The 12,144-nt window shown below is 41.6% G+C and overlaps 1 protein-coding gene across 2 annotated transcripts in view; it reads right to left on the minus strand.

Moving 5' to 3' along the window:
• Nucleotides 1-12,144, minus strand: part of LOC147668249 (uncharacterized) — a 77,219-nt gene that overhangs the window by 4,122 nt on the left and 60,953 nt on the right. The window contains exon 2 of one of the 2 annotated variants that reach the window (XM_086948671.1): nt 4,786-4,930. The exons of the other annotated variant lie outside the window; for it this stretch is intronic. The gene's annotated coding sequence lies outside the window, so the exon portion shown is untranslated. The remainder of the gene's footprint in view (nt 1-4,785; nt 4,931-12,144) is intronic. 2 annotated transcript variants of the gene reach the window in all.

Below are 12,144 nucleotides of genomic sequence, written 5' to 3' on the forward strand. Positions count from 1 at the left end.
TCATAAGAAGAGAAAATCAGGTGTCAAAACAAAATACAATGGAATACAAAGTTAAAGACTCTTAAGCAAAAGAAAAAATAAAAGAACATAATTATACAAATGCATTTGCAATAAGAAAAATATCTGGGTACAGAGTAAAAAATAAGGAAGAGATATAGGAAAAATACATGAGCGTAAAATATGGCAACCATAAAAACATTGGGAAAATTTGAGAAAATGATACAGTGAAGAATAAATGGAATGTATCGGGCGATTAAGGGGGTTTAGGAACTTCTTGTTGTGGAGGCAGAGGATGAAACAAACGTTTACTGCAAGAGTCCAAATAAAGTGTAACTGGAGTCCATAAGTCCATGCGTTTGACAGCCAAACATGCCGGGAAGACATGAGTGGTATCGAGTCTATGGTTATGGCAGACATTAAACCACCATGCTTTGAAAGAGATTTTGGAGAAATCCTTCCAGTTAACTGTCAATTGTTGGAAAGCAGCAGCAAGTAAAAAGTCAACAATCTGGGGTTTCAAGTCAACATCATCCCAGCAGGGGGAAAGGCTGCCCATAAAAATATGTGTGGGAGAAAAAGGGATAGAAGTGTGGAAAATCACATTAACTTGAGCCCAAACCTGCAACCAAAAACTACGAACATGAGTGCATAAAAATAACATGTGGAATAAATCGGCTTGTGGAGATGAGCAAGACCAGCATGTGTGAGGAGTGTTAGGGAAGCGTTTGTGCAGGTCAAGGGGTGTGAAGAGGAGTCTATTATAGATAAAAAATAAAGTCTGAGTGAGTGTTGCTGCTCTTGAAGATTTGCGGAGTTTGGTCCAAATTTTGTCCCAGAAGGGAACTGACCAAGAGACAGACAAGTCGTGCTCCCAGGACTCCTCGACTTTGGATTTAGGTCTTGGAGTTTCACTAGCGTGAAGGTATTTATAAATAGCAGTAGCTTTTGGTGTAGTGTGTAAGAAGGAGTGGAGTGAGGAAGTGAGAGTGGATGGGGGAGAAGGAGGGTCGGGCTGAGTGAGAAGATCATATTTCAATAAAACTGCATGTTTAAGCGATTGATATTTGCGTGCAAAGGAGGTGGGTAAGTCATAAAGGGTGCGAAGTTCATGAAAAGATAGAAAAGAGGAGTTAGAAAAAAGTTGGGAAATCCATTGTAGACCTCGAGTATGCCAAGATTTCCAGAAAAAGGGTCTGTCCCGGATGAGTAGGGAGGTGTTATGCCATATGGGGGAGGATAGGAAATCAGCAATAGTGGTAGGGGGTGAATGAGAGGAAGAGAGGAGTATTTTTGTGGTAAACTTATGAATCGGAGTAGAAACAGATGCGGGTTTCCGAGAGAAGGAGAGGTATTCGGAAAAAGAGAAAGGAGATAGGAGAAGGCGTTCAAGTTTGGCCCATAATGGGCATGGGATGTCAGGATCTTGGAGCCAAAAAGAGGCTTGTCTCAATTGGAACGCCTTGTGATAGGCTGGAAAATCAGGGAAGTTAACCCCACCCTCTGATTTAGGACGAATCAAGCGCGCCAAGGACATTCGTGGTTTCTTTTTGTTCCAGAGAAAGGGGATTAGAAGGGAGTTGATCTGTTTGAAAAATTTGGATGGGACAGGGACCGTAATGTTAGAAAGCGTGTATAAGACAATGGGAGATAGCATCATTTTTATAGTGTCTAAGCGGCCCCACCAAGAGAGGTAAAGAGGATGCCATTTGGACGTGAGATCTGTCAATTTTTGAATACATTTGGACATACACAGGGAAACGGTATCTGGGATGGCGGGGGCAATATGCATTCCAAGGTATTTGATATTGGAAGGTTTCCATGTGAAGTTGGAGGCGGCAAAATCTGGCTTGAATGTAAATTTGGTTAGAGGAAGGATCTCGCATTTGTCATTATTAAGTTTATACCCAGAGATTTGGGAATACGCATGGACTTCGGTAAGAAAAGCAGGAATAGAGATAGAGGGGTTGGAGACAAATAACAGAATGTCATCCGCATAAGCAGCTAGTTTGATGTGTGAATCTGATAGTTGGTAACCATGGATGGAGGGGTTTTGACGAAGCTTGGAGAGGAAGGGTTCTAAAGCCAAGTTAAAAAGAAAGGGGGATAGAGGACATCCTTGACGAACACCTCTTTTTAGATCAAAAAATGAAGAAATTTGTCCATTGGCACAGACCGCTGCGCGTGGGTTAGAATAAAGGAGTGAGATTAAGGACGTAAAGACAGGACCAAAACCGAACCAGTGGAGGGTATGAAACAAATAAGTCCACTCAACCCTATCAAACGCTTTTTCAGCGTCCAAAGCAATGGCCGCAAGAGGGTGAGGTAAAGGGCGGGATTTAGAGAGAATGTTAAATAGGAGTCTGGTGTTGTCAGTGATAAATCGGCCTTTGACAAAGCCGGACTGTTCTTCACCCAATAAGTCTGGGAGGAGAAGGTCGAGTCGAGCTGCAAGAGATTTTGCAAAGATTTTGTAATCAATATTGACCAGAGAAATCGGTCTGTAGTTTTTACAATATTGAGGGTCCTTCCCCTCCTTGGGTATGAGGCAGATTTGAGCGTCCGAAAACGAGCCGGAGGAGGAACCCAGGGAAAGGAAGGTGCCAATAAGGGAATGGAGTCTGGGTATAAGAAGCTTTGAAAAGTGGAGAAAGAATTCTACTGTGAAGCCGTCGGGCCCAGGGGCTTTGTCTTTTTGGAGGGTTTGAAGTGCTTTGAGTAATTCTTGTTGGGATATGTCGTGTTCTAAATGAGAAAGGTCAAGTGGAAAATGTGATGGTTTTTGTATGGTGGAGAAAAATGTGTCTAGTAAGTGGGAAGATGGTTGAGTTTCAGAAGAATATAAGGTCTTATAAAAAGTAGAGAATGCAGTGAGAATGTCTGCGTCTGTGTGTTTAAGGTTCAAGTCAGTGTCGTAGATAGATTCAATGTTTAGTTTGTTGTGTTTCACCTTCAGGTAATTGGCCAAGATCTTGCCAGCCTTGTTTTTGCCTCCATAGAACTTGGCACTAGATTTTAATAAATATAATGATGCATCATCTGTAGATTTTTTGTTAAATTTCATCTTAGCGCTGATAAGGGCGGTTAGAGTTTGCTGTGAGCGGGAGGTAAAATAAGAATGCTCCAATTTCTTAATATCTAGAAGGATGGTTTTAGTAGCTTCTCGAGCAGCTCTACGTTTTTTTGCAACAAAGCCAATGATAAAGTCCCTTGCTGCCGCTTTAAAAGCATCCCAAATAGTATGTTTAGGGACAGGGGAGTTATCGTTTAGGGCAAAGAATTCATGGGAGAAAGAGATGAAGGCGGCAGTAAATTTGGGGTCTAGGAGAAGAGAGTTGTTGAAACGCCACCGTTTAGGGCCTGTTGATTTGGGTAAGAGATCCAATTGAACTAATGTAGGGGCATGGTCAGAAAGTAAGATTGGACCTATTTCTGCATGAGAGAGAGTTTGGGCAATATTGTGGGTAACAAAAATGTAATCGATTCGAGATAGGGAATGGTGACATGGGGAGTAGAAAGTAAATTCTTGGAGACTTGGATTACAAAGACGCCAAGCATCAGTGAGTTTATGTTGGGAGATGGTTTGGGAGAAGGATTTGTGAGGTTTGTTAGGAATGAAATGTGCTTTGGAGTTCCTGTCTAAAAAGGGATCTAGGGGCTGATTGCAGTCTCCCGCTAAAATGAAATTATCATCAATGAACCTGGTGATGTGCTGGGAAAATGAATGCCAGAAAGTGGGATCACCAGTGGTAGGGGCATAAACATTTAGAAGAGAAAGTGGAACATTCTTAATAGAAAGTTGAACATAAGTCCAACGGCCCTCGGTATCAGACTCTTGAGCAATCATAGAAGGAGAAAGAGCTTTGTGACATAGAATAGCAACTCCATTGCGTTTACCATCCCCGGGGGAAAAATAAACATCACCCACCCAGCTTCTTTTCAACTTAACAGATTCGTCAGCAGACAAATGAGTCTCTTGCAAAAAAGCAATGTCCACATTTAAACGCGAAAGATGGGACAAGATTCTCTGTCGTTTGATAGGTGAATTAATGCCCTTAACATTCCAAGTGATTATTTTAAGAGACATATCATATCAAAAAAGAGGAAAAAAAGAAAAGCAGAAGAAGATAAAAAAATTTGAGTGAAACCCAGAGGAGTAAGAAAAGCAAGAAGAGCAGGAAGGTCAATGAACGTCAATATATGATAGTACTGAGCAAGAAGATGAGAAATGGGGAAAAAACGTGAGGAAGAAAAAGATAGAAGCGGTAGATGTAGAAAATCCGGGAGGAGAAAAGTAGAAATAAGTGAAGTAAGAAGAAGGAGTGGACAATAAAAGAGTTTTGAAGAAAGAAGAGAGAAAGACACTTGTAAAGCAGAAGAAACAAATAACTGATGCAGAAAAAATGAGAAGATAATCCAGAGATATATCATATCGAAGAAAAAGAAGAAAACAAAAGAGAAAGATGGGGGCGCAAAGGAGATCAAAAGAATTGAAAAGCCAAGAAGAATAAGAGAATCGATAAAAAGCAGTGCAATATAATAAAGAGTAAAAGGATGAGGGAAGAAGAAATAGGGCGAGGAAGAAAAAAGTATAAGCGAGTTGTGTAGAGGAGAGGATAAGGTAGTCCGAGAAGTAGTCAGAATAATAGATATAAGACAACAAGAGAAGAGTATTCGAAAACCAAGAGGAAGAGACACCTGTGAAGCAGAGAGAATTGGGGGACGTAAAAGTAAGAAAGAAACGAGGAGGAAAGTGAACAACTGGGGGAAAAGGGAAAACATACTTACGAAGGGTAGAGATGGGGAGGGTTGATCACCAGGGGAAGGGTACGCGAGGAGATGAATGAGGGGGGGAGCGCCAGGCAAAGGAAGCAAGCGTCCGATGCAAACGAACCAACAGGTCGGGGGAATGACGCCAAATATATTGTAAAACCTGCAAGGAGAAGGGGGGAAAGACAATAATAAATGAGACGAATGAGAGAGGGTGAGAACAAGACAATAATGAATAGCAAAAAGGTACGCAAAAAGGCGGCAGTGAACAATACTAATTAACGAACAGGGAGAGAAGAAAAACGAGGGGGAATAAGGGGAAGAACAGAAGGACATGTGAACAGGAGCCGCCTGAAAACATAACAAGAACAAGCAAAAATACATTCAACCATGCATGGCAAGCATGCAAATTTACTGAAATTTCAAAGCTTTATCACGCAGAAATCATGGCGGAAAAGCTGATGAAGAGCTAGAGAAGTCCATATCAGAGGTTTGAGTTGCATTCAAAAAGCTTCGTAGGCGAACAGGATCTTCATATGTTGTAGTTTTGTTATTATAGGTCACTCGGAATAGGCATGGGTGGAAGAGTCCGTATCTAGCTCCAATAGCACAGAGTTCTGGTCGCATGTCCAGGAAGGCCTTGCGTCGAGTAGCCGTAGCTCTTGCATAATCTTGTGCAAAGAAAAGGTTGGAGCCTGACCATTGCAATCGAGGTGAGGCACGGGCCGCTGAAATAACTTTGAGGAGGTCAGTGTATTCTAAGAAGTACATGATGACACCTCTTGGCCGTGAAGAAGGAGAGGAAGTAGAAGGGAGGCGACCCAACCGGTGTGCACGCTGGATGTTAAGCGTGGTATCTTCAGGAAGGTGAAGGAGCTTGGGCAGAAATGATTTAAAGAAGGCAATGGGATCAGTCCCCTCGCAATTCTCCGCAAGGCCGTAGAGACGAAGATTGTTGCGCCTGTTACGATTTTCCAATTCTTCAACCTGCTTTTGAAGAGAAGAGATTTGAGATTGCATGTGTGTTACTTTAGAGGAGGACTCTTGAAGAGCTGTCAGGGAATGTTCTACTGTAGTCACTCTGGCATCCATCTGAGACCAGTTGTCGGTAAGAACCTGCAACTTAGAGTTAGTTTCTTCCATGAAGGGTCTGAGGGCGCGTATTTCTTCCAATAGCAGCTCCATGGAGACAGCCGATGTGGACCCCGTTGGCGATGGAGGATCTTTTTTAGGACGCTTCGACGTGACCTTCCCTAGAGGCTGGATGGGCTTCTCCGTGTTAGACTGCGACATTTGAGTGGTGAGTCCTTGAGAGGCCTCGAGGTGTGCCAGTGCAGAGAAGACTTTGGAATTTTTAATGAAGATGCGACGTGGAGGTTTGGAGGTGCGAGAGAATGCCTTTTTTTCCATAAAGATGAAGAACAGTGATGTCCACTACTAGTCCAGAGGCAGTGAAGAGTATGCGTCGGAGCTTTCAACTGAAGGACTGCGCCTGGTGTAGGTATGCCATGAAGTGAGGAAAATGGATGGAACAGCAATCAAATCTCTAATTGAAGAAGGCAGGACATAAATGACGAGAACAGAGAGCCATCGTGGGGACAAAGTGTAGAGAAATGGCACCTTGTGGAGCAAGGAAGGTCCGTCAAAAAGAAGACCTCATGAGTATAAGGAGAGCAAATGAAGGAGAATGCACAAAAAACCGTGCTCAGAACTGCCCCAAATTGTAAATAGCGCTGGATATGCTGCCAAGGGAGAAAGCAGCGCAGTTAATGCGTAATGGAATCAATCTGAGTACTTTTGCAGGATGGCTGAGGGGATGAGAGAGCATTTGCTCAAAATGGCCGCCAGAGAAATAAAATACGCAAACCAAACTTGCCAGAGTTCATTTAGAGGCAGCTTGCAGCATACACAGGCAGCGGTGAGACAAGCAAGCAGAAATCACCTCACCATGTGTAATTGGCGTTGCGCAGAGCTCCGTGGTGTGTGCACATCGTCGTAGGTCAGAAGCGCCGCAGTCCGCGCTGGATATACACAAAATGGCGGGCGCGACTCTCAGTCAGCCGCGTCCGCGATGCAAACGTGAAGAACGGCCATACCGCCGTCTGGAAAGGACCGCAAATAGGAGCCCCGTAGTCGCCGCAGTCTCCGGTTGCGGTAAAGGAGTATTGCAGGGACAGGTGCGTCAGCAGAAGCGGCGAAATCCCTCGGCGACCGGGAGCGCCTACATCCGCGCTGCCGTCCTCGCCGGGCGCCAAGCCACGCCCCTAACGCTCTATTTTTTAAGCGCAAAATGTGTCCTCTCATCCAATATATAGCACTAAATGGTGGATTTTATGTTATTATGTGTAATTTCACGATTTGTAAAAAATGCTATAGAATAATGTGAAAGCAAATTTTGGGAATTTCGCGCTCCCTTACTCTAAAGAGTTTTTCTGGCATTAATGTGTTTAGAACTGAATTTATCACTTCTCGAAATGGCTCTATCACCAGTGGTTATGTATTTACAACCGGCAATAACCTGACAGATTGCATTTTACCACCATGGTGCATCATTTCCTTTGTGATGGACCTTACTCCGTACTGTAAGTGGGCCAGCATCTGCCATGGCTTGCCAGAGCTGAATCCTAACAAAGAAAAAAATACATCTACCCACCGCCCTATGGGACCCTGTATTTCTGTCTTTGGAAGAAGAAAAATGTACTAATGTACTAATAAACTCCAGAAGATCCAGAACTGTGCTGATCGTCCACTCCTTCAGATTCCTCGCAGGCAATATGCGGAACCAGCACTAAGGAGCCTTCACTGGCTCCCTATCACGGCAAAGATACAATTTAAGGCCATGTGCTTGGCTCACAAAGCCTTCTGGAAGAACGGCCCGGTCATTTCCCATTCCCCTATTACCCCCTATCATCCTCCCAGAAATCTCTGCTCTAGCTCCTCTTATCTCGCCGTCCCAAAACAAAAATACGAAGAACTAGATGGGGCGAGCGCTCCGTTTCTTTCAACGCCACTAACCTCTGGAACACACTCCCTCCCAATCAGGGGAAGGAGCCTAACTTGTTGGCGTTTCGAAAACTCCTGAAAACCTGCCTCTTCAAAGACTTGATCTAACTCTCTGCTTGTGTCCATCTGCGTCTGTCCTCAGCGCTGGGAGGCCTCAGGGTTGCCATGTGCTATATAAATATAAATTCATTCAACTTCCTGACTGTCAAATGCCAGAGCTACAACTCCGCGACTGACATAAGAAGTCCTCTATGTGACATAGGAACAAAGTAACACAGTCAGTATCGTTACTTAAGACTTTTGTCCCAGGGCCTAAAATACTATTCCATTCATGTTGAATAACCAAGTTATTGCTGCTTAATTTTACCTCATCAAGCATTTTATTGCCTAAAACCCAGGAAAATGGGGTTCTATAAAAAAGTAAATAAACATCTTGCCAGGGGCGGCTCTAGGCTCATGGCGGCCCTGGGCAGGGAGCGTAGGCTGGGGGCCACGGAAGAGGGGGTCCGGGCAGGGCGGAGCGCGGAGGCCATTGAAGAGGGAGAGGTCAGGGTGTTTGGAAGTGGAACAGAGCCGGAGACCGCCAAATCCCTGCCAGGGGCCGCCACGCAAATATGTATCCATTCTCAGAGGAATATTATATTAAGGATATATATTGGTGTGGTGGCCCCTGGGGTTTGGTGGCCCTGTGCAGGTCCACAGCTTGCACATGCCTAAAGCCACCCCTGATCTTGCTTCCTAATGATTTTGGTTATACTTTCTCGGATAAACTCTATTTATGAATTACGTAATGCACATGACATATGTTTTAGGCTGCACCCTTACATGCATAGTCAGGCCTCTTGTGGAGGTTCCTTAGATACACGTCTTATGGCTCACCCCTTTATAGACACCCCATCCAACCCTCTAAAATCCCACTTACATTTTTACCATTCATTCAACAGTTTGTCCAATACCAATTGCCCAATCTAGAAACAGTGAGAAAAAGATAACTGGATATTGAATGTTGGATGAACAGATGAATGAATGGACGGAAATTAAGGTACATTGCCTTTATTCTTACATTGCAGAGAGCAAAATAATTAATTGTGACAATTGTTCCTTTACTATTCGATGTTTAATACTGAAATTACAAGAAAATGGGGTACGGATACACATTTGTAATTTGCTGTCTCTCAGTTTGGAAAGGCTCTTACAGGTTTGCACAAAATATGTGAAGTAATCAAAGGGCAGCTGAAGGTTCTGGACAGATGGTGGGCATTTTTAGGCTGCTGCTCAGAAAGTGTTGAAAATGCTTCACTTAAATCGTTAAAACAGCAGTAATTAATTTTAGCACTGATATTTCATAAGGCATTGGACTCTCAGAATTTTCTTTAAAAGCAAATGTATAGCTACGCAATCTATGTAGAAGGTAAACATGCATTAAATGTTTATATCAGGATATACTTAAATATCACAAAATTAACATATAGTACATTACAGCTAAATAATAATTTCATGTGCTTTGCATTATTATTAAAAGTAGGTGTTGGCACCCATTATACATAATCTCCATAACACCAAGTGACCTCATAGCACATGGTAGAACAACTTCAGAGTTGCAGTGGCAGTTCTTTTCAGAGATGCATTTTCTGTGCAACTGCATTGTGTCCAGTAGTGCCCAGGCAGTTTATAATTGTGCTGCTAATTCCAGTGATAACACGTTGCTTTTCTACTTTACTCTTTGAATAAGTACTTAATACTATTTTCTATGTGCCAAAACATTAGATTTTCATGATTTCCCCTGAACATGTGTCCTTTGGCATACTATGGAATCAGATTGCAAGGACACTAATTTGGCGGAGTAACCTGTCTGCCAAACTTCTTCTCCTCCTGCTGTCTTTAGAGGCAGGCAAACCCTTATGTTTCTGCCGGTGGACACCTTTGACCAACTGCCCAACTGATATCGGACTTCTAAATAGGGTGAGCTGTACTCTACAAGGGCCCATCTGGGACAAAATAAGACCCAATCTTTTTGTGTGCTGGATAAATATTCTGTTGATATGCAAACCAAACCATGTCTCATTATATCTACGAAAGCTAATTCCATCAAAAGTAAGACTTATACCATTGGTACAAATGAACCTTGTTATACATTGTTGCTCATTAAGTTCAAATTTGATGGGAGTCAAAATAAGGCGAAAATATAGGCTCGTTGTTTAAAACTCCGGAAGTGAGTGCAAGTTCATTGGTAACATTGTTAATTAAGTGGATGGTTCACTCTCTATATCAAATATTTGTGTTTCTTTTGAAAGATTTTATGATTCCTTTTACTTAGAGAACATACCCCCAGATGCATCAAGAACCCATTTTGCTATTCCTTAATAGCGAAAAATAACAATTCGCTATTAAGGAATAGCAAAATGCAAGGCATGAAGAAATCACTAAAAAAAATAGCAATTTCTTAAAATTCCTTAATTGCGACTCGCAAATTGCGAGTCGCAATTAAGGAATACCTCCCCATTCAAATGAATGGGAAGACATTCTCAATTTGCGAATCGCAATTAGCGAATCGCAAATTGAGAATGCAATTTCAAGGGTGCAGGGGTGTCCAAAGGACACCCAGTTGCACCCCCTGAAATTGATCTGTGCACATATGTTGCGCACACATATGCCCTTAGGGCATGCGTGTGCACAACATGAAACTTTGAAAAAGCACTTTAGTGCATTTTTCAAAGCTTTTGCAAATTACCATGAAGTTCAACTTCACGGTAATTTGCGAGCCCTATTAGCGAAATCGCTATTTTTTAAACTTTAATGCATTGCATTTAAGGAATCTCAATTTGAGATTCCTTAAATGCAAGTAAACGCAATTTTGCGATTTCTTAATTTGCTATTTTTGCATTTGGGATGATGCATCCCAAATGCAAAAATACCGGTCGCAAAGGGGCAGATTCTGAGAATATGCCCCTTTGCGAGCTGATTTTACCTTGATGCATCTATGCCCATGGATCCACATGAACATCATTTTCCTACATTTGTTTCCAGGTAAACAATGCAGTGGCGATTTGGCCCTGTAAAAAGATGTCCACCATTTCCGCAACCCGGTTGTTGTTTTTGCTTCTTCAGTTGTTTAAGCCATGCTGTTAAAGTGGCTCAGTAACCATGTGTGGTACCATGTAGCCTTAAAATACCAATAAACAAATATGTTAAAAAAAATATATAAGTATTTGGTCTTCAGTTTATATTAAAGCATCTCAGTAACAATTGCAAAATTCATTTTAAATAAATCTATATTTCTAACTGCCGAAAACATTTTATTCATGTTCCATTGCCCGTTTAATGACTGATAAAGAGAAAAATGCATGCATATTAACCATGGTAAGTACATCTTTCAGTCACATAATGAACAGTAATCATTTATTCTTCTATTATATACAAGTATACCTGAGCATCAAGGATCAAAGAAGATCATATTTCATCATATTAGTTCAATTCACCATTCTAAAATATTTTGCTCATTATCAATATTCTGGCATTTCAACCAAGGGGGTGTTTGTTGGAATCATCTGTTCACTGAATTTCCATGCTTTGCCAAGGGCAATAATTTTCATTGAAGTGTTTGGTTTTGCCATGGATTGAACACCCTTTAGTGTTACAGGTAGAGATGGCAAAACGGCTCAGATTGTTGTGATCAATGTACTGGGCAGGAGACAGCTGGTGTTCTACTTGTATCAACTTTTGTTTTCTCGAGACCAACTCCAGTGATAAACTTTGCCTTTTGGCAGCAAAGATTAAGGAGGGTAGTGGCCGTTTGTACTACTGCGTTCAACTCATCACGTTAAATAAAAAAATTAAAACAAAAAAAGAGCTTGCATGTTAATTACTGAGGCCAGAAAGGTAAACTTACAATTTTGTGAAAGTTTACGTTTGTTTAGGAATTCACAAAACAGCATTTTAATTGCAAGTTTACAAGTGCAGAGACTCCGCAGTTATACAACATGCCTATCTTTTTATGTGCAGTGTTCTTCGCTCTGACTGCGAAGTCTCCACACTTGTAAACTTACTATTAAAATGCAGTTTTGTAAATTCCAAAATAAAAGTGAATTTACACAAAAGTGTAAGTATACCTTTGTGAATCAGGCCCTCAGTCTAAGAGATGCCAGAATATTAGAGAAAAGTTCTCTAATATGTAAAATTCATTTGAAATAAATCTATATTTCTCTAATGTATTTTTGCAAATGTTGCTTATTGTATTCTATCTGCTCATTTTATCAAACTAATTTTGTCAATTTGATAAATCTTTGCCCATCAATATGAATATGTTTGTGTGTTCTATTTGTGGTATATGCTACCCCTATTGGGTGCTTTGTCTCAAGTAATATTTATGCGTTT

This window comes from Lissotriton vulgaris, unplaced genomic scaffold, assembly GCF_964263255.1.
Source record: "Lissotriton vulgaris unplaced genomic scaffold, aLisVul1.2 SCAFFOLD_858, whole genome shotgun sequence".
NCBI classification, from domain to species: Eukaryota; Metazoa; Chordata; class Amphibia; order Caudata; family Salamandridae; genus Lissotriton; species Lissotriton vulgaris.